This window comes from Vanessa tameamea, chromosome 9 (assembly GCF_037043105.1).
Source record: "Vanessa tameamea isolate UH-Manoa-2023 chromosome 9, ilVanTame1 primary haplotype, whole genome shotgun sequence".
NCBI lineage: Eukaryota > Metazoa > Arthropoda > Insecta > Lepidoptera > Nymphalidae > Vanessa > Vanessa tameamea.
In genome coordinates this window covers 3,882,394-3,905,949 of record NC_087317.1, presented here as the reverse complement: position 1 = coordinate 3,905,949, position 23,556 = coordinate 3,882,394, and the positions used below count along the sequence as shown (strand labels likewise).

The following is a 23,556-nucleotide window of genomic DNA, read 5'->3' as shown; positions in this document are numbered from 1 at the left end:
TTCTATCAGTCAGCATATTGTCTCTGACAATTTCAACAATCGTCATTAAACTTCCACATTTAAACATAAACAGCCAATTTACACAAATCCTAAATTAATTAATTATACGCCTAAACTCTCGTCATTAGTTAAAACCGTATAAAAATCCGTTAGTTAGTTTTTGGGTTTGTTGCTTACAGACGCGGTAGGAGTTTATTACATAATATGTAATAATGATGGGCAGTGCCTGGTTTTCCTATTCGTTAGACATTATATTTATAACCTTATCTAAGCAACTTGTTTGTTCTTGGCATGTTTATTTCGGAACAAAGTTATTCTAGATATCATTAACTGAATTAATATTTCAAGAGGTTATGTACTTTTTAATATTTTCACTCTTTTTTAAGTTCTACGTAAAAAAACTCAAATGTTGTTTTGTCTGAAACTTTGTTGCTATATATTATTTTTATAAAACAACAGACATACAATAAAATCTGATTTATTTAAAAGTATTACTAAAATTTTAAATACTTTACGATATGACTTTTGATATTAATAAGATTTGTTATATTTATAAAACTATTGATTATTTTGAATGATTTTTTGCGATGAATTAAATATTTAATAAAAATAATATGAAATAAATACTTAATAAAAATGAAAGGGGGGAAATTCTGCTAGCATTCTTGCCAACATTCTACGCAGTCAAGATTTATACAGTAAATCGTTTTAATTAATTGACTGAATGTTAATAATTCCTATGTAAATAAATATAATACTTAATATGAATACTTAATTCCCTATTCGTTCTTATAATATAAATTTACAATTTATCGTCAACATCCTATACGAGTATTTTATATAAAATCGCTACGCTTCTCGCTAAGCGCATGAATATATTGTGGGCACAATTAAGGTCTACGCCCGAGGTCGAGCTACGTTCACGTTGTAGCAGCCAGTGCTACGCAGAGAGCTGTAGTGTTCAGTCACTCGCTACTTTCTTCACAAATAATTTGTGACTTGAGCTGTATCGTTCTACTTATTATTATATTTTTTAATTTATGTACCCATAATTATGTTATTTGTATTTATAATAAAATTTCATATCATTTTATTGCACAATCTTTTATACATTGATCATTTTAATTATAATTTTTAATCTCCTTAATAATAACGGTTCTAACAAATATTATTGAAAAAATGGTACTCTATTTTGCTTTTATACAAAAAAAAATTCGTAGCATATAAATAATACAACAATATACATTACGAAATAATACTAGAAAACACATGACGTGTCTTTGTACAAAAGTATTACAAAAGAGAGAGCCATATGTTACATACAAAGCCGAAATTTATAATTGAACAGGACTGACCTTGTAAAACTCTATGTTCAGCAAGTCGTATGAACTAAGTGATTAAATTTAAGTCGGTTTTATTTTATATGTCTTTACATTCAAATTGTAAAACGTAGTATCTTACACGGGTAATACCCGTGATGACACTTTTTATTACCTTTTTCGCGACACAGTTTTAGAATATTCCAGGGTTATAAAATATCCTATCTTAAAACTAAACAATTAGTATAGTTGTATATCTGAACTATCCGAATTGGAATATTTGTATATAATATATCCGAAAAAATCACCTACGTGCACAAACAAAAATATTCACTGAGCTTTGATAAGCAAAATCTGTTTTATGTCTTTACTTAAATATTCCAATAATTTGAATTGCATCTCGGCTTGTATCAAACTTTCAAATTTAATAAATATATTGTTCGTATGAATATCATTTAAAATAATAATCACCGTAAAACAATTTATTTTTAACTACAAATAAACTACTTTACTATTTCATTGCAATTATAATTCATAGCGACATTTATTGGATAATTCTTGGGGACATTCATATAAGTCTGAATTAAACGAATTATATTTAATAAGAACAACGCACAATATCTGTAACAACTTGTTTGTGCCAAATTCAAATGTACGTTTCAACGAGTTACAATTAATTACAACCTTATTATATAAATTCAAAGATTTTTTACTCTAAATAATATATACCTGCATCTAGAAACTTAAAACTATTATTGATTTTGCTAAATTCAATATTCGTTTGAGCGCTCTTCACACGCTCAATAGTACAGATGATAAGACCACAAACATTTGACGATCGCTTTTATATAGTAAATCCTCTTTTAATGAATCTAAATGTGTACGTGTGTACCTATTCAGTTTTTTATTTCACATCAAGAGCTGTATCTGATGAAAACTGATAAAACCGAGATAAAATACTGAAGGCTAGGTACGTTATAATTAGATCTAACGTTGGTAGACAATCGGTCGCATTGATAAGTCTTATTAAGTTCCATTGACATATATACCATTGTTGACGATTTTTAAAATGGTACCTCTATTTCAATACTACAGATATTTTGTAGTTGTATTCAATTTTATGGTTCTAAAAGGAAATAGATCGGAACCTAGATTTTTAAACCCCAAAACCGAAAAAAAAGGTTCAAATCTGAATAAATATCTTTATCATTTTATATTTCAAGAACTTTTTTAATGTTGATTCAATCGCATAAGCAAAACTTTAAAAATAATTAAATACAAATCGTGACGGCGTGAAATGTTTGCAAGAATACTAACCGCATGTCTGGGTTGAATTGCCATTCCGTTTGGTCGAAAAATGCGCAATCTTTCCTGTGACTGATGAATGTAATACTATCAGGGATTAAGTTTTACTATTATATATAATAAATGATCCGATTTAAGTTGTGTTTTTTATCGAGGAGTGCTCGATATGTTTCGGGAAGACGACAGTCCTTATCGTCGTCATTAGCATCGAATGCGCTCAATAATAATTGGATGATGGAATAACCAGCTGCCCGTTAAGACTTCGTAGGAATGAAATAAGATTTTTACATAGTTTTGTTAAAAAATAAAATCATAAATCCAATAGCAGCGCTACCTAGAGTGGATCCTCTATTATATTTAAAGTATCTGGGAGACTCTCTCAAAAATACATAACGAATTTAACCGATATCAGTCCAGTTTTTTATGTTTACAGGATCACAGTGAAATACGTATAACAGAATTATATAAATAAAAAATCATATCTATGGCTGAATTAACAAAAAAATAAATATTTAATGTTTTTTTACTATTACTTCTATGTCTAAATTTTTTACTTGACAAATGCCACGTCTTAATTTGAATACCATACAAATATTGGCACTAGGTAGGATTCCATATTTTCCGCATCGACTCTCGTCCTTTACGTAATTTCTATGATACGGGGCCAATGGGTCACCGCATGTGGCTTCCCACAAAAGGGCCCGTCCCTATTTAATCCATCAGTAGCTCTGAATCATTACGACTAATTCCATAAAGCTCTATGAGGAAAGGAGCATCGCAGCTTGTGTACTTGTATTATTAAGAAAGCCTTGATACGTTGGTTAGACTTTTCATGTGAACATACGTATTTAAATAAAGTATTTATTATTCATAATCTTTTGACACCTTATACTCTGACATTACATGGTTCAATACATAGTTCTATTCCTTTAATAATAATAATATAATATAATATGTAGATGGTACAATGATATACATTATTGAGTCAGAGTGAACGTCTGTGTCCGTGCTAGTATAAACTGTGTTACAGACACAGGCGCCTTCCTCTTGCAGTTCATTCACAATTCTCTGCACTACGTAAAGGTTTTGGTAAGTATCAAAAAATAAAAGCGGCATGATGCTATATATAAACGAAATAAACATTCAATGATGAAGATTTCTATATTGAATGATTCAGAAAAATTGTAATTATCGATACATTTTTTTTAAATTTTATTATAACAGTTTCAACTAAGCCATAAAGAGCTGTATAATTTAACAAACTCGAAATCAGTTTTTGCGCAGTTGTGGGATATTTTTTATGACTTTATTGATCGCACAAAAGAATTTTATTCTTTTGAATTGTTTGTAATATGAAATATGTTTAGCGCTAGTGTAATAAACATTATATTATTAATAATATGAAGTAATTATAATAAAGTGAAGGCTGGAAGTTTTATCCTGGCATAAATTAACTTGTACCCATTTGTAAGTATATTAGTGCTGCTCTAAAAAGCAATATCTTAATTCCCTTAAAAACATGTAGAAAATGAATTGAATTACAGAGCAACATACTCCGTGCTTTATACGAAACCATTGCAAGTATGAAATACATAACTCTTTCTGCCACATTTAATATGATGTATTTGTTATCTGTATAATTATTATATTATAAATATGAAAGTAACTATGCATGTATGTCTGTGTATTACGCTTTCACGCTAAAACTCTAGATGGATTTTGATGAAATTTCGTGGGAGCAATCTTGAAACCCAAGGACGTGAGTTACATTCTGTTACCCTTTGAAAGGGTAATATTAGTAACATTACGGGTTGCATAGAAGTTTTTGAAGCATTTTTATCATAAACTGTATGCCAAGCGGACGAAGCCACGGATTCAGCTAGTAGTAAATACATTGGTAGTTCACATGAAGTTCTTACGTTTGTTTATTAAGTGAATTATAAATTCGAGGCAACTTAGTAAGCATCTAAAATTCTGCCTGTTTCTAATTAACATCATAAACTTTTTGCAAATGTTTATTCATAGCAACGTATTAATATAATAACTGTGTCTTTAGTTTTTAGGATTGCATTTTTTTATTTTATTAAATTAATTATTATTTATTTTATTAATTTAATATAATAGGGCAAGAGATAATTTTAAAATATTTATAAATTCACGATTTTACTAATATAATTTAAAAAATATAACTTTTTGGAAGATACTAACTGTTCGAACTGTTTTGCAATTTATAATATAGAACAAGGTAAATTAGTTAGAAAACTTGGTGATAGAAATTTGTGCAAGCCCGTCTGGGTGGGTACCACTACCGCCCATTACCGCCAAACAGCGACACTTAGTATTGACATTTTCCGGCTTAAATGGTGAGAGAGCCAGTGTATCTACAAGCACAAGAGACATAACATCTCACTTCCCAAAGTTGGTAAGAAATTGTCATTTTTTTGAATGGCGCCAATATCTATGGGTAGATCCATGTTCATAAACACAAATTATAATGTGTGTATATAATGAGAAATTATAAGTCAGAACATCTAAGAAGAATCGAGGAGAGCTCAGTATTGCTTAGTTAGAATTAACGTACATTAAGAGCTGCGATTGTCCAGACCTTAGGCTACAATATATTCTCCTAAGTTATAAACACAAATTATATTTTATGTAGTTATAAATAAATTTCAGGACTGAACATTGAACTTGGCACACATTTAGATCTCACTTCTTTTGTCGTTGAAGTCAACAACCAAGGCCTATATCATAATATTGAACTTGGCTATTATTTCACATTTATGTTTTGATGGGATTAAAATATATTACCTAGATATTCCCACTGCTTTGAACATATTATGTATCTACATACATGAGTACATATTACTGGTATATTACTCGTATATAGTATTTATAGGCACAAGCGAATAAACATATATACATATAAAGGCAGAGGATTATTTATTAAATTAAATTATATATTAAATTACTATATAACTAAACAATAGAATTGGCTTATTTTCAATAAAGCAAATTACGTGATTCTGCTCACATATTTGCAAATTATATATCCAATCTTTTCATTCATCCATTATCCATCCAATCTTTCGACACATAAAACAAAATTCATTTGAGATTAGCTTTGTAAATTTGCGAAAATCCCGAAAAAAAAACTGATTATTATTGAATAAAACCCTTTTTATAATGTGTATTTAATAAAATTAATATTATTATTATATAAGTTTCAGTAATTTTAAAATAGATGGCGTTAGTAGTTGATTAAATCACGCTATCGTTATTTCTATGGTCATCGTAAATGTTAAAAATTTCGCTATACGATCGGGGTAAACATTAAATGTTTTATTTCTTCTGACTTTGTAGATCTATAAACAATGAATATATATAAAAATATTTTAATATCAACAATCAAATGATATTACTTATTTCACGCAAACGCAATACAGCAATTTGATATATTTTTTGCACGTTGTAACTCCGGATTAAATTAAGAAAACAACATTTACCGCATAATATATTCGAGGTCAGCTGAATTGAAGTATTAAATTACGAAAACCGTATTTTATCATAATGATATACACCGCTTGGAACCTTTGACCAGAAATTTATAGCTGAAATGATTTCTAATAACTTCATCTTAAGATTCAAAATTAAGTACACAGATTAAAAACCGTTGATACAAATGTCGATTAGATATTTTCAAACTTTTAATGAGTTGTTTTATGGTAATACAGCGTGCCATCTCGACTTTTCCCGTTTAATAAACCGCTTAAAGAGCTGTTCTTTCTTGAAAATGTTGGCAAGGAATAATTTAATTTCGATACTTGTTAGCTAGCTCGAAACACTCCACAACGCTAATAAAAAACCTACCCTACAATTCAAATAATAATATCTGTTATATATATTTAAAAAAAAAACTATTTTTTTTTCTTGTATTGCAACCCTATCGCGCGTTTAATTGGTGATTTATCCAAGGGAAGCTAACGAGCGCTCTATGAGCACTGAATCTTCGCACTTCAAAATTTCGAATAGCATTTTTTACAATATATTAACAAACTAATTGATGTGTCCGTGTTTTTATTCGCTTTAATTTTGAATATGGAAATACAAATTAAATGAAAGATTTAAAATAATGAGTTTTTATGGCATTCTTAATATTGATATTTAGTACTTAACCTACTTAATTTATATACAACTAGTTGTCGCCCTCGGCTCCGCTCGCATTTTAGGTTGCTCGGTAGGAGTTAGGCATTAAAAATAAAGGCATTGAAACAGTCTTGGGTTCTCGGTCATGAAATTCTTAGTGGCAGTCCGAAATTAAAAAGTATATAAGCATTAACATTCTCATACTTTTAAAAGCATTTAAAATCGTTTTGGTCTTCAAACCAATCTCTCATGGTATCGGAATTTCTTCCAATCAGACTATCTTTATGACAAAAACATTTTGTGAGGTCAATGTATAACATATATTATTTAAGTATAATAAATTACCTATTACTTAGTGGCATGGCTTTGTACCACCTACTCATCAGATATTCTATCGCTAAACGGCAGTTCTTAGTATTATTGTGTTCTGGGTTGAAAAGTGATTATGCCAGTGAAACTACATTGGCGATTTAAGGGATGGTTAATATATCTTGCAGCGCAAATGGTCTTTGGTGGTGGCCACTTACCACCAGATAGCCCATTTGCCCGTCCGCCTAGTTATCCACCATCAGGATCGAATCTGAATTTGTGGCATTACTGCAACCAATATGTCATTTTTAATATGATCTTTTAAATCAAAATGAATAACGGTTGAATTTCTTGACTAACCAACAAATGAGATTACAATAATTTATATTAAATTTGTTCCCATTCTTTAAATATTATTTGCTACCATTTTTTATGTATATATTATATATTAATAATATGACAGATGACTAAAAGCGCCACCTGATTTACATTTATCTAACAACAATCAAAATTATAAAAATTGTTGTAAATAATAATATCTGTTATATATATTTAAAAAAAAAAACAATTTTTTTTTCATGCATAAATTCGTTATAAATATTGTTTAGTATCTAACTTACTTTGGGATTGGGGATCATCAAGATTAAATCTTAACAGAACTCTTTTATATATTAAAATTTAAATAATTTTTTTTTTTATATTGTGACGTTATGTAACCCCAGTTTAAGTTTTTTTATCTATATTTCTAAACAGTCGTAATGTATAAAACAGTGGAATAGTCATTCACTTATGACTGCTCTGTTGTGTCTATGTTCACTAAATAAATGTTTTTTCTTTAAATGGAGGCTAAGTGAAACCAAAACCCCGAATTTTCACTCTATATTCCACAAAACGGAACTCGGTCCTCTTTAGAGTGCCTAGAATAGTTCATTATTTTAAAAAGAATTTCATATAAAGTGGTTTTAAAGTTGCAAATGCAAACGTTACACCGCGGTTGGCACCGGAAACTACTGTATTGTTCTCCGACAGGGCTGTCGAATGTTCAGGAATTTTGTTTAAATTTGGAATTTTTAAATATAACTGGCAACACGTTCCTGTGTTACATAACTATTTAAAACAATGTGTAAAATTTTGTGCACATCCAATTTCGATATATGTGTTTATAGGACATTTATTTTATAAAATCTTACTCCATTTATGAGGGTGAACATATTATTTATATATAGTTAATATAGTTACAATGCAATAGTATCTAATTTATAAGTATTACAAATAAAGTTGAATGAACTTGAGTTTAAAAGTTTCACTTTAAAACCGTAAATATGTTTTATTTACAATTTACTCGTAAATGCTAAAGCATTGTTTATATATAATAATCACCATAAAGAAAAATATAATTAAAATTTTCTTTTGAACATTTAAATGGCATTATATTTTTAACTCTGGTAACATTTATATTGCTTGGCAAAATGACAATTTGACACTGACTCTCACCGAACCGACATTCGAAACAAATAATTGAAGAAATTGAACGGCTTCAAGGATGATTGACATAATATTTTACTTGAAACAGACATATGTATGTTAATAAAGTGGACTTCGTATAATTATTTGTTATAGTATTCATATTGCACCGAATTTGCCCCAAATAGAGGATGTATTCAAGCGATTTTTGTATTGAAATTTCGATACATTTCGTTTAATATATTTCTTCCGTAGCAATCGTGACGCCATCTGTTGCTGAATATGTATAGAATACCTAACAACTAAAAAGTCTATATTTGAAATGATTTATTCGACGAGCAATTGTTTCCTCAATTTATTATTTTACGTATCTCTGATCGTCTTTTGTATCTATAAACTATTGTTTTGTATCTTTTCAGTTGTGTTACTACATTACAGTTTCCAACGAATTTTGATATTTTAAATTATATGTTTTCAAACGCAGAATATTATTTATTTTTATCGTTAATTAACATGATTTCAATATAATATTATGAATTTCAAGACGTGATTGGTTGGTTGGTGGACGGTGGTCAAACTATATTTGATCAAAATGGGTCAAGCCTTCTCGAGGAGAAGAAGAATTTTGAACACACATACACAAGGGAATATTTAAATGTTGGTACTTAATAAGCGTATTATTTCTTTATTATCTTAATAGCAATTTTATCTTTAGAATCTCCACGTACGGAGCTGAACATTTTGCTAATATTGTATGAACTATGAGTCTTTTAAGAAAGGCACTTAGCAAATTGGTCGTTAACATAGTTGTACGCGCTTATGAATAAAGAGAGATACGGTATTGCTTTCCTTATATTCAAAAATCAATTTTGTCGTATTTTTTCAATGTGTTTAAATTGAAAAAAAAATTTTTTTAATACAGTTTTAGTTGGCCGTTACCAAAAAGGTCAAACATTCGGGTACATATTATTATAAGAAAAAAAAAATAATATAATATAATTAATTATTCTACTTGTGCCAAACAAACACAGATTATTAAGCATATAAAAATTACATCGAGTTAAAATTCATGTTTTTTTTTTTTAATTGTGACATTTCATCTTTGTGTAATAGATAATAGTTTGTAGAATTCCGAGTAAAATATTATTTCGTAATTATTATCTTGCACTGTTTGTACGCCAATTCGAATGCACTTGCTATTTCTGTCCCTTTCACTCTCATTGCATTGATATCTTCTGTTACGGAAGGAATACTACAAGTATAATGCTGAACTTATGTCTCAGAACGAAGACTACTTACTATATATAAATTTATTGCTTGTCAGATTTCCTGCTACAAAGAAATATATTGGAATTGTTTTTGGGAGAAAAAGAAGTTTTAATATTAATTTAATTATTATTGATTATAAAAATATACACTGCACCTTTATAAAACAATGTTTTAGACTAAGATGCTTGAGACTTTAAAACAGACGGTAATAAACATAAGCATATCTTTTTTTATGATACATATTGGCGGACGAGCAAATGGACCACCTGATGATGTAAGTGGCTACCATCGCCCATAGACAATGGGACTGTAAGAAATATTAAACATTCCTTTCATCGCCAATGCGCCACCAATCTTGGGAACTAAGATGTTATGTCCCTTGTGCCAGTAATTACACTGGCTCACTTACCTTTCAAACCGGACCACAACAATACTGAGTACTGCTGTTTGTGGGTAGAATATCTGATGAGTGGATGGTACCTACCCAGGTGGGCTTGCACAAAGGCCTATCACCAAGTAAAACCATCTGGGTAGGTACCACCCACTCATCAGATATTCTACCCACAAACAGTAATACTTATTGTCGTATTCCGGTTTGCAGGATGAGTGAATCTTTATAATTAGCTCTCAAGATTGGTGGCGCATCGTTGATTTAAGGGATGGGTAATATTTCTTACAGCGCCAATGGCTAAGGGCGTGATCACATCAGGTCACCCAATAAAAATTCTTGTTTAATTCTTATATTCACATTGACTTAATTATTTACGTTGAGGCTTTATATAAGTACCTACGCTTTGTATACTCAGCATCTAATGCTCTACAGGAAGTTAATAAATGTTATTTTTTCGATAGATAGAAATTTAGAACGGGCAATATACAACTCACTCTCAACAGTAAATTAGGTTAAACATCGTATGTGAGTTTCAAACACACATATATACACGTTTAGTTTAAACAGTAACAGTGACAACTGCACTAAACATTCCCCTAGTAAAATACCAATCGTTTTAATAGCGAACAGCATGCACATACAGACATTTTTATCATTCATTACACAAGCAACTAAACAGAAGTCTGTTTTAAAATGCGCCCCGCCCTAAAAGTAAAAAGACGTATGATATGTTTAACTATTTATTTCCCTAGCATTGAATCGCAACTTCGGTAATGTGTGCTAAAAATAAATCCTCCATTCACTATTATTAATTTAACTATATTGAATTCGAAAATAATGGAACCATAAAAAAATACATACATGAAAAGGGACCGCCGCAAGACCGCAAAGATGTATCAGATAAAAAAATGTTTAACATATTAAAAAAAAAACATTTGTAGGCATAAGTTACAATATTTGTTCTTATATATGTACAAGCTTATGTATGTAAGTAGTTTGTACAGTTATGTTAGCTCTAGATTATTTAAAATGTTTGGCAAGCGCTTTTGTTTATCATGGCAATGGCTGTTGGTAACCAGGAACGGTAATCGTACTGTTAAATACATAACGTGCTTAGTTCGACCCTTTAAAGTTTTTAGAGGTCAATTGAAATGAAATTCGATTGCTTGTTCAATGTCGTATCGTATAATCATCGTTGTTTTGAATATCGTTAATTCTGAAGATGAAAATTTTTTGTATTTTAATTTTATATGATTTTTTGTCTATGAAAAACTAGATGATGATAATCATGCTTGTCTCGTAAATAGTATACAAATGTATACTATTTACGAGACAAGCGAGTGAAGCTGCGATGTGCTGCCAATTTATAAAATAATATTATATACTAAAACCTTCTTCAAATTGTGCTGCAAAATTAAGATCATTATCTAAATATAATTTATCCATTCATAAAAAAAACTTTCGGATCGTCGTGTTACAGTGACGAATCAGATGTAAAGCCATTCGGAAAGTAGATTCTACCGAGAAGTACTGGCAAAAAGATCAGTAGTTGCATTTTCTAAGATGTACCTCAGCAAATCATTTTAAAAAAATGCTTTACTTTTAACGCTGTGACTGACATCTGAATTGATATACGCGATTTAAATTTGAATAATTAATTTTCAGTATTTTTTATTCGAATGTAATTAAATTCCTCCTGATTCCACCTTTCAGGATTCAAATGTAAAGCTACGACAAAATGTAAATTCTACAGATAAGTAGAATTAAGTACGAGCGTAGTAAGTGTTTTTCGCCAAATAAATTACGTCATCACTTGTATTCAAATAAATATAAATCATGTATCAATCAATTTTGCGTATTCTATCCTAACTAATATATTAAATGCAAAAGGGATTTTATTTATTCCGCTTCCATCTCGTAAAAAGTCAACCGATCATCATAATCAAAAAAGTTATCAAGACTTGTCTAGGGCACCTACAGGGCACCTAACACCTGACAACAAACACCCCCCCCCCCTCCGCCTGATCCCCATATGCAAGCAAAACGTTATTATTTTGATGAAAAATAAATAAACTTTGTTCTTTTTATTGATTTGGTCCGTCATTTAACTATTAGCTATAGTAAAATGACGCCGATTCGAAATAATCAGTTCCTACGGAGATAAACTGGTTACAAGCAAGGGCTTATTTTTACGAATATTACAATAAAATATTTACAATTCAATTTTATACAAAATCCAGCATTAATATCAACGCGTACTATCGTTTCGAACTTAATCGATTTTGTTATGGATTCAGTTTTGTTAATACCTACTAAGCCTAGACAAATAAACAATTAATTACAAATTATTATCGCAGCTGATTACAAGATGTTAACAAGATCGGGACATACGTTCAGGCTTCAGTTCAAGGTACAAGGCGAAGTAATCGCATTACAAAATCGATTTCAATCGAAAAGTACTCGTCTCCTGTAATCGGATGGCATTTTCTTCGCAATATCGTTTTTATAATTTTGTTGAGGCTAGAAAATTGAAAATAGAACGTCGTCGAACGTCAACCTTTGAATACATTTCTTTTACCTTGATGTACCTATGTTTTCTAGGCTTCGGTCCGTTCCGAATAGTTCTTTAGCGTGTATTATTTCGCCATCAAGTGTAATTTACAGTAATTGAAAGCTACCGAAATCCTTAATTATAGCTTACACTAAGTAACATATAGGTCACCCTCAGTTTATCCTACCTGTTTCAACATGATCCGAAATTTTAATGAATTATTCATTTTTCGCTTAATTCGTCTAAACATTGAAATCAAAACAGAAGCTTTGACTTTTCTACATCAGAATGTCTTAAAACTTGCTTGAGATATGTTATCCAAACATGCGGTATACTTGGATAGCTATACCGGGCTCAAATAAAATCAACCAATTTCCCCTTAAGAAAGGACTTTATTCTTACTATTACAATTATTAATTTCTGATAAGTTGTTTTGTGCAATAAAGATTTTATTTAAATAAATATGGCAACCAGCCCTCTGACTATTTGAAGCTTCCAGCGCCACTGACGCTTTTATAAGAGAATAGAATTAAAAACAAATGCCTGTCAATTACATTCATCATTGTTCCACAACATACACTGAGCCATGTATAAATACAACTTCCTCGCACGAGTGCAAAATAAACTCCTTAACAACTCTAATAAATTCACATTTGCAATTCACCGCGAAAAGTAAAGTCAAATTAAAAACTAGTTTAAAGCACTAGCCATTGTTCGCAATTATTTAGATTATAATGCACATATTAACTTGGTATAATGTGATGTAAAAAAATATATCAATACAAAGTTATTTTTTAACAAACATTCAAATTTTAAAATTCATAAATAGGCAATGACTTAACAATTCAGTACCTACTTTTTTCGAGTATTTTTTCTTGATTGATTTTCTTTTTTTGTCGTGACAATAATAAAATTGATCGAAATGTGCAATCGGTTGTGCTTACCCAGGATTGAACTTAGAATCATCGCTTAAGATTTACGTCTTCTTACTGGGCCATCGAGGCTCTACTAAGATACTTGCAAATTTATAAATTTACTTTTATATATTTTATTGATTTTACTTCATGTAATTAATTGATTGACTGACATACGTATACCAAAAGTACATTTACTCATACAATTTAAACAGTCTTCCAAATGATCATTAATCCACTTACCACACAAATGTTACTTGACTTACATCATATGTATAAACAAAAGTGTTAAACACTTCGACGCTGTAGTTTACAAGTGCATACACGATGCGAAGAAGCGCATGAAAGCGTCGTTAGCGCTGAAAGGGCGCTAAACCGAGTGAAACGACAGTTTTATTCATTCAAGCCTGTTTTTGAAACTACTTTATTAAATGCTTTTTCCTTAATAAGTGCTAATGTGTTTCCAGTGAAATGTATGTGAGTTTACAAACGAAGGAATCTCTCGGGGTTTTTTGCAAGTGTGTGTTTAAAAGGATTACAACACCGAACTCGTGGAACTTTAAAGTTTTAATTATGGTAAGAAGTATGTGAACATTATTTTTTAATGATATATTTTATTTTTAAGCAAGATTTATCCATAGCAACTTTCGTTAAATCCTAAAAATATCAATATTTGTTAATTTTGTTTTATTAAAGTATAAATATTAAATATTAAGTAAAAAATAAATCTGAAATGTAAATCTCCCACCGCTTGGCTAAGGCTTCCTCTCGTTAGAAAGTTTGGAGGTTATTGCACTACGCTTCTCCAATGCGGGTTGGTGGATACACATGTGGCAGAATTTCGCTGATATTAGACACATTCAGTTTTCCTCATGATGTTTACCCTCAACACAAATCATAAACATGAAAATTCAGTGGTGTTTGTCTGGGTTTGAACCCGCAATCATCGGTTAAAATCCACGCGCTCCAACCACTGGGCCATATCGGTTCTTCAAAATAATGTAATATTATATTTGAAAATGGAACCAGTATTAAAATCCAATAACTAAAACAACACGATAAGGGCGTAACATTTTTATGTCACTCGACCTTGTTGTAGATCAAAGTTATAAACGTATTCATCGTTAACATCAGCTACGTAATATATGCGGGGCCATGCTTGGACATCATTTATTCAACATATTGTCACACGGCGGGGAAATTTTCTGTTTGCACTCATTGGAACGCGTAAACGACGAAAATGTGCCATTTCTTATTGAAGGCAAGCATTCGTGACATTTTGTACAGTTACAATACCATGACGGCTGGATTTAGTTGTATATTCTTCGAGTCGGTTTTGAAATTCGAATGCAGTTTTAATGTAAAGGTTACGCGGTCGCATTTATAGTCGAACAATGGAAGTTGCTACTTTAAACTGCTTCGCGTATACAGTGTTATCGTTTTATTTGGTTGGATTACATAAATAAAACTGAATCGAATCGAAAACAGTATGACGTTCGCCCCTTTATTGATTTTAAAACGAATTCATTAGCTTGAAATGTATTCAGATTGAAAATATTACTAAATATACAATTATTTTAAAAGTTAAATACCTTTATTAAAAGTATAACACCACGTCTCATTGCCTCCACTAGTGACAGGCTGGTTCATTTTTTGTCCAGAGGATCAGAATTTATACAATAACTATTTTATATATTTATTTATATATAATTAATGCCTTAATGTAAATAATTCTTATATAATTATTTATAAACATTAAAAGTTCTGCTTATCTGCATAAAGACTTGAAGAAAATGATGTCTTTTTTTCTTGAAGGATTGACGAAAATTACTTCTGTAATGCACCAGAACTTGAAACGAAAAAAAATGGCGCATAATTTCAATCTACATTGATGATTTTATAGTCGGTTAGATATAGAAATACAATAAAGAATAAATATTTTAAAAAATCTGTAATCGCGTTCATTCTTAGTATAAACCTTCTTACTCTTTGACCTCCCATTAAAAGAAATAAAAAATATTTCGATGTAATATTAAAAAACACGTAATGGATTTGTTCCTAAAATATAAACTTTAGACATTTTGAGATCTCCAAAGTTTCGGAATATCGATCATAGTTAAGCCAGCGTTCGTCAGCTATGCATATCATGAGAATAAATGTAGATACGTTTGTATGTACAAATTTATGTATGTTTAGTGGAAATATCATGGTCTCACATACACACAAAGAGATACAGCATCCTAAAAACAGAAATCGGAAGTCAAATATGAGCGTATGAATTAACTAGTGTTCACTGTTCTCCCAATAGTAATAATTAGTATTTAATTGTTAAATAAAATCATTGTTAAAAAAATTATGAAAACAAACATACCAACATATTTTTTTATTGGTAATATTTTTTAATTGCTACCACGAAAAAAAAACACAGTTGACAAATAGAGAAAATACTACACGGATTTGTCTCTGCCTATTTATTTTATGATAATATTATCTGTTGAAACAGCTTAATATAAATAAAAATAAAAAATTTATTATTCATATTATCTAGATAAAATTATATAATATTATTATAAGTCATAAAGAAAAAAAATCTAATCTGAATCTGTTAACTAAATTGAAATACACAGTCAACGTTTCCGTGGTGTAGCGGTTATCACATCTGCCTAACACGCAGAAGGCCCCCGGTTCGATCCCGGGCGGAAACAGTTAGTTTTTACTAAAATAAGAAATAGTATATTTGAGAAAATATTTTTTTACAATTGAAAATAAAATTCACACCTTATATTCTAAATCTAACCAAAAAATAGCAATAAAGAGAAATAAAAAGATTTAAGAAACAATTACTACAATCTTGTCCCAAACAGGTACTATTCGGCTTACGAGTTGGTTTCCAAAACCCAATGCTGATTTTCAATGGTACCCTTTCTTGCTGCGACAGACTATGACGATGTCTGTATTACGACCTAAGATAAATAAACGTAATAGATATCGTTAAATAGATAAACATAAAATAATAGTTAGAATAGATAAGGTATAATTTGATTTAGGTTTGCGAACCGCGTTTAAACTAAAACAATAGCATAGATGACAATATTAAAGCAAGACGAAACGCTAATATGATATTTAATTCAGTTAGAGACTCGTTCTATATCTCACTATCATGAACAGAGGTGTCATTATCTTAATGCCAGTGGCGAAATAGCGAATATACGCTAAACTAATAGGCAGAGCCGTGAAACTGAATAATTGATGGGTTGAGGTGCGTGCACAGTGATGGAAGAATAGCGGGAACATTTTATTTGTATAAGTTGTATGTAAACTGAATGTAATAAATTTTATTTTATTTGGGCTGTGTCCACTAGATACCATCATCATGGATTATGAAGTTGACTCTATTTTGCCTGTGTTCCTTTTTTTTAATATTATTATTACCAGTTATCTAACAAAGTAATAAAATAAAAACGGAGCGATGAACCAATGCCATAACAATTATGTTTGACTTTTTAATAATATTTGATATTATCAAAGTTAACTTTAAAAAAGAGTATTAAGCTTTAAGAAATCCTTAAATATCTCACTGTTGGCATTAACCTGTCTCTCCTCTTAAGAAGAAGGCATTTGTATATAAGACACGTGTATCCATTGATTCATATAAAATATATAATATGATGCAATACTAATATAGTATAATAAATAGTAATACACGTGTGGAAGTATTTTATCAAAAACATACAGGTTTTCCTTTACGTGCGTAAATGAGCGCGTGATTAAATCTACAAATTAGGCAAAAAACTCAGTGTGTCGTGCTGTGTGCTGGATTAAAACCTACGACTTTCACTCTGATTCGGTTAGGCGGACAGATAAATGGGCCACCTCAGTGAGTGATCACCACCGCAAATACATCCTTGCAAAATGCGGCCATTGCGCCATAAATTTGGGAACTAAGATATTATCTCCCTTGTGCCTGTATCTTACTCACCCTTCAAACCGGAACACAACAATACTAAGTTTTTCTGTTTGGCGGTTACCTGATGAGTGTGAGATACTCAGACAGATTCTCACAAAGTGCCACCACCGATTAATTAATTAAATATATGAAAAATGACGATGAATATCTGGTTAGTCAAATTAAATATGTGATTTTAAAGACACGATAATAATAAACGCATAATTATGTAATTAATACTAATGATAATTGTTATTAACAATTTAAATACAAATCTATACGAAATTCTATTTGACGTATTAAAGGTTACAAATATGGACGAAACGATATGAATTTTGATATGTACATTATAAAAAGGAATAAAACGATATCAAGAAATGTAAAATCCATTGAAATAGCATGAACATTTCAATACAAGAGCGATCAAAAACATTTAAGCGTCGCTTGCCAGCTGCGAGTCGGGAACAATCGGTACTTCCGCAATATCGCGATGCTATCAAACGGTTATTGATTTATGTAAAATACCACACCAGAACTCATCTCTATCGCATCTACGGTTTGCTTTAAATATTTAAACATTTTCGGTTTCGTCTAGATATATTGTTTAGTGGATCTTTTTATTTTCAGAATGAATTAATCAGTGATAAATGAAACATCTGCTAAGGATTTATAATATTTATTTTTATATTTTTTTATAATTATTGCTACCTATAAATTTTGTTTAGAGTGTGATTAATCAAACAATTATGCATCTTTTTCTTTCGCATGTTAAACGAATTATAGCAGAAAGAGATAAAACAGGATTTAATTAAACAACATCTAAATATTTTTTTTAATTCCATTAAACCTATGATCACATTCCATTATTGAACTATATAAAAATATATATATGCGTATTTACACGCATAGTTTTACTCCCAAAGTCATAAATCAAAAACATAATCACCCTAATCATGGATCTTTAATTATTTACAGTTCTCGCTTTTGTTAATAGATCCTCATCAGAATTCTAAAGAACGTCGCCAAAGAGCTACAGGCCAAGTATAACAAAATCGAAATAATTAAAAATCTCACAAAAGCCTTTATCTCTAGATAAAATATAGACTTCTGTTTATTAAAGTTTCATCTTCATTATTCTTGAACAAAAAACATTGTTAAGAAAACTATAAAAAAAAACAATACAGATTACTATTTGGTGACAGATTGCTTTCATTTTTCATTAAAATATATAAAAGTATAAAATTATAAAAAAAAAAGTCCAAATCGCTTACGGCTATGAACGTGCACTGACACTAAAATCATCGGTGGCACGGCGTGATGATCGGGCACAATTCATGTTTTATGCCGCTCTGTTTGCATAATACGCTCAGATTAAAATGCCTATTTATTTTTTATTCATCCTCCACTATTTGTGTGGTTTATAGGTCAATGCTATCGTTCGTCTCGCGTTGCTGAGCGCCATATTTCAGCTATAAGAATTTCTTTGTTTCCTGTTTTGTCGTAAACCTTTGTCGACCGATATTTCCATACTATACTTGTAAAGGAAATAATAAACGTTACCTACTAAAGTACATAAATCAACTTATAAATATCTTATTTATATATAACTTACTTATTTTTTTTACTTCAGTAACTATACTTACATATATAAATACCTACTAGGGAAAGTAAAACAGCTCAGTACTTTTTCCTCTGTTTCAAACACGATTTATTTTTCGTAGCTATTTTGTGTTATTTATAATAATAGTATTTGGAAAATTTGTTGAAAAAAATGTTCGTAATGTGAAATGTTTTGCTCTTTTCAAAAATTATTACCTCCGTATTTCGACCACTAAGTGAACACTAATTTTCATTAGAGGGCATTCCCCTGTTAATATTATAAAAAAATACTATATGTAACATTTTATTCTACAACATTCTAAATTTGAATTTGATTCTACACTTATCGAAAATAATTATATTAAACAACAGCTTATAATCAGTCGTTTTAATAAGTTCCATGAGATCTGTGAATACTGCACGTTTATAAAAACCTCAAAATAACTATTCAAATAAGTTCAGCCCAAACTATGAATGCCTGATTTTATTAATGAATCGTTTCGTTTAATACAAACTTATACAACTGATCAATGTAATACATTGACGGATTTTGTGTAAACAGGCGGGTAAATTTAATGCACTCATTAGTTATTCAACTATACAGTGAAATTCTATATCGCTGTGTTACAGAATAAAGGTGAGTGTGCCAGTGAAATTACAGGAGCAAGGAACTATGTTAGTATAGTGTTGCCATTCAGCTTCGTAACTACCATTTATTGAGTGAATTAATCATTTGAACGAATCAATCGCGATTTAAATGACGAATATATAATATGCCAAATATTTTATTCCCTACGGCGCTAGTTATTGCAATAATAAAGTGTTAGCGTTCTTTAAATCATTTAAATTTATATTTCATTCAATTAAATTTAAGAACGATCTAATTTTTTTTTTTAATATAGATGTATTACACTTACTTATTAATATACATAGTAAAGAGTACAATTGGTTTAAAATAGCAAACAACCTGACCAGAGATGAATGAATAGAAATGCTGAACCTTTTTTGCTAGATTTGTAAATGCTTAAATCATCGCATCAGATACCATATGCTGTTAATACCCAATGTCGAAGTTCAGGATTGAAATTTACATTTTGCCTACATAATGATGATCCTTCCGAAGTTATTACTTGAATAATTTACACATTAACATATTTTGTGTAACGCAAAGTTAATATGGAAATTGTTTTTGTAATCGGTTGCTTATTGAAAATAAATTAATAAAATTGTAACGATGATTTTTTGAATAAAAGTCGTAATTCTTAACAGAAAAATGCAGGTTCCAACCCAAGCAAGTACTTATAATAGATAAATAATTTGAAATACAAATTACAAAGGAGAATCATCAGGCAACTTTATGAATGAATTGTCCACTTGGTGGCAGGGCTTTGTGTAAGCCCGTCTGGGTAGGTACCACCCCTTTCTCAGATATTCTGCCGCCAAGCAGGTCGCCATAATTTGCTGGTCCGCCTACCAATTACTTACAAAAAAAAAAGCATATGTATCCCATCAATGTGTATTCGAACAGTTTGGTGTATAACGGAAAAGAAATACTTTTAGACGATGTGTATATGACAATATATTTGAAGCTTAAAGTTATACATTTATATAATTTTAAATAGTTATTAATATTTATAATGCCACTACAAAAAGTATTTAATCTAACAAGTTTTATCTTGTTTTATTTGGAAAAATGATATTCTATTTATTGAAAACAACTCTGAAAAAATTGCCGTCTCATCTCATCGTGTATCTACAACGACCATGACTATCAAAGATCTCAAATCAGCGAAAACGTTACAAAAACTAACCGCACGAATAAATATATATTAATAAAATCAACGGAAATATAAAACGTATTCCGTGACATTAAGATGGAAAATATTTTTATTGTGGTCCACTATACAGAGCCGGTCATCCATCATGGCGATACTGTTGGCTCGTTATCTCCAAAACTCTATGAAACTCGCGATATTAAGGCAATCTCATCTCTTGGAAATCTCCTCATTTCATTAGGCGTAGTGGAGTATCATAAGGCCTAGAGCACAAAGGAGGGTATCAACTTAATGCTGGCTCTTGTCAGCGACTGCCAAACGTGCTTAGCTTAAATGCAAGCTGCCAAGTCAAACGGATTGCAGTCGTTATAACGAACAAGCTATTTATTTTATGTTAAACTCCATTAAACCTGTCTATTGCATTCGTTCTTAACTTAATTATATAACAAGCGATTTGTTCACTTTGAACAGTTCACTGCCAATAAGTATATATATTATAATTTTCATTTATGAAAATAGTATATAAATATGTATATAAATATTTCCTATTTTAAAATATATTGAGTAGTTTCATAAAAATAACGTATTTCGTTATTTTATTAACAAACAAAATCTATTTTTTCTTTCTTAAATAATAATTTAAGAATGAAAAAAAATAGAATAAATAAATAATAATTCTTTTTTTTAATAAAATAACATGAGATTGTCATGTCAAGTTATAATTTAAAATGAGTGACATTGCGAAGCATATTTATATAAAAAAACATTATTATTTACCAAATCTCCTCCGAATCGCGCTGCATCTTATTGTATTTCTTGTAGTTTTTTCAGTTATATGAAACCGTTTCCTCATTAATAGCATGGACAATTTTTGAATGTATTACTTCAGTTCTACCAGATTTCTAAATAAACGTATTTTAAATAGCAGTTTATATAATTGAGGAAAATGTTCATATGTTTTTTCAGAAAATAATGATATCCAAACAAAGTTATAATCCACGAATGTAATCGCTGTCAAAGTAAACAACAAAGAAGCATAATGTAAGGATGCAGTTTTATTGGTGTACATTCTAGCGTGAAGCATTAAGATTGAGTGTACAAGCGCATGTAAAATCAACTATACACACACACGCACACGTTCACGAAAACACAGCGATTCATTGTACGGTCGAACGGTTGCTAAATTAATGTCAAGATGTTTGCCAATCGTATCCAGTGACGTGGATAATTGAACTAAGACCGATAAGTCATTAAGAGTTGGAATCTCAATTTTGTATTCGCTACTTCGAAAACTAATTTCATTTACCTTGAACCGTTTGTGTACCGAAACGTTTGAACCAATATATCGATTAGCCAAAACATCTATTCCTATTATTGTTTTGATGCTTCCGTCTGTTATACTTAGAAAGTGTTTGATCGAGAAATATATATTTTTTTATTTTTCTCTTATAATTTAAACTTATAAGGGTGCAGATCACAGAGAATGTTTTCAACAAAAAATATTATTAATCGTATAAAATTTACATAAATTTAAGAAATGTTGCAGCCAATGCAAATGCAAATGTATGTCTGTTTATGTGTTTTAAAAAAGGACTTAATAAGGATGTATATGCTTTTGTCGTATTCTCTTATAACGTATACAACGCATAATGCCAAAAACAATACTACCGATTTGACTAAACAGAGATGTGTTAAGGTGATAAAACATGGGTCGACGCAATAACTAGGTCACTGAGGCCAATATTACACCCGATACGTGTAGTAATCACATTGTGTATATTGTAAGAACAGGGAATAAACTGGAAGAGACATAATCAGAAGATAAAACAATATTTATAACTCAAACGGCATACAAAACTACGAATTCGTTTTGACATTGTATTTTTACAACATGAGAGCTATATTTTTTATATAATATATTTTAAATGTGAGACAAGACATATTCAAATAATGGTCAGTTTTATCCATAATCTACATACCTCTATGTAAGCAAGAGCTTCAACAGTCGGCGCAATGTGTCTGTAGTTGGCTCATTTTAGACTGGCTCACTTTTAAAACCAATTTATTAAGCGGTGAGTGCGAATATGGTCCGCACAGAAACGGGGCTCTACATAACTCCACTACCAATATAATACATAGTGTTACGAGACTAGCCCTAGCCTCCATACGGTGCTACGTCATAGGATATTATAATTAATTATATCATTAATAATATCATATATTATAAATATATACAATTATTATTGTAATTAATTGATCAATAATTTGTACAACTTTAGTTAATATTATTTTATGGGATAACATTTAATACTGGCATGTAGCACTATTTCTTATTTTAAAAATGATTGAGCTGTCATATATAGATATATAGAGAGATTGGAGGATCATTGTAAAAAACATTATTTTATTGCCATCCCGAACTACTGAAATTACAATAGTTATAATTACTTGGTTGTAGAGGGTTTTGTTCAAGCCCGACTACCAACCACTTATCCAATACCAAACAGTAAAATGTGTTCCTTCCGTTCCGTCTAGTGTTGCGTTCCGTTTCGGAGGGTGGGTTAACCA

General features: G+C 30.3%; 1 protein-coding gene and 1 non-coding gene across 2 annotated transcripts in view; one reads left to right on the top strand and one right to left on the bottom strand.

Annotated features, from left to right (window-relative positions):
• Positions 1–23,556, bottom strand: part of LOC135193410 (uncharacterized) — an 86,047-nt gene that overhangs the window by 43,479 nt on the left and 19,012 nt on the right. The window lies entirely within an intron of this gene.
• On the top strand, positions 16,301–16,373 carry Trnav-aac (transfer RNA valine (anticodon AAC)). The gene has a single exon. It is a non-coding gene; the product is annotated as a tRNA-Val (tRNA).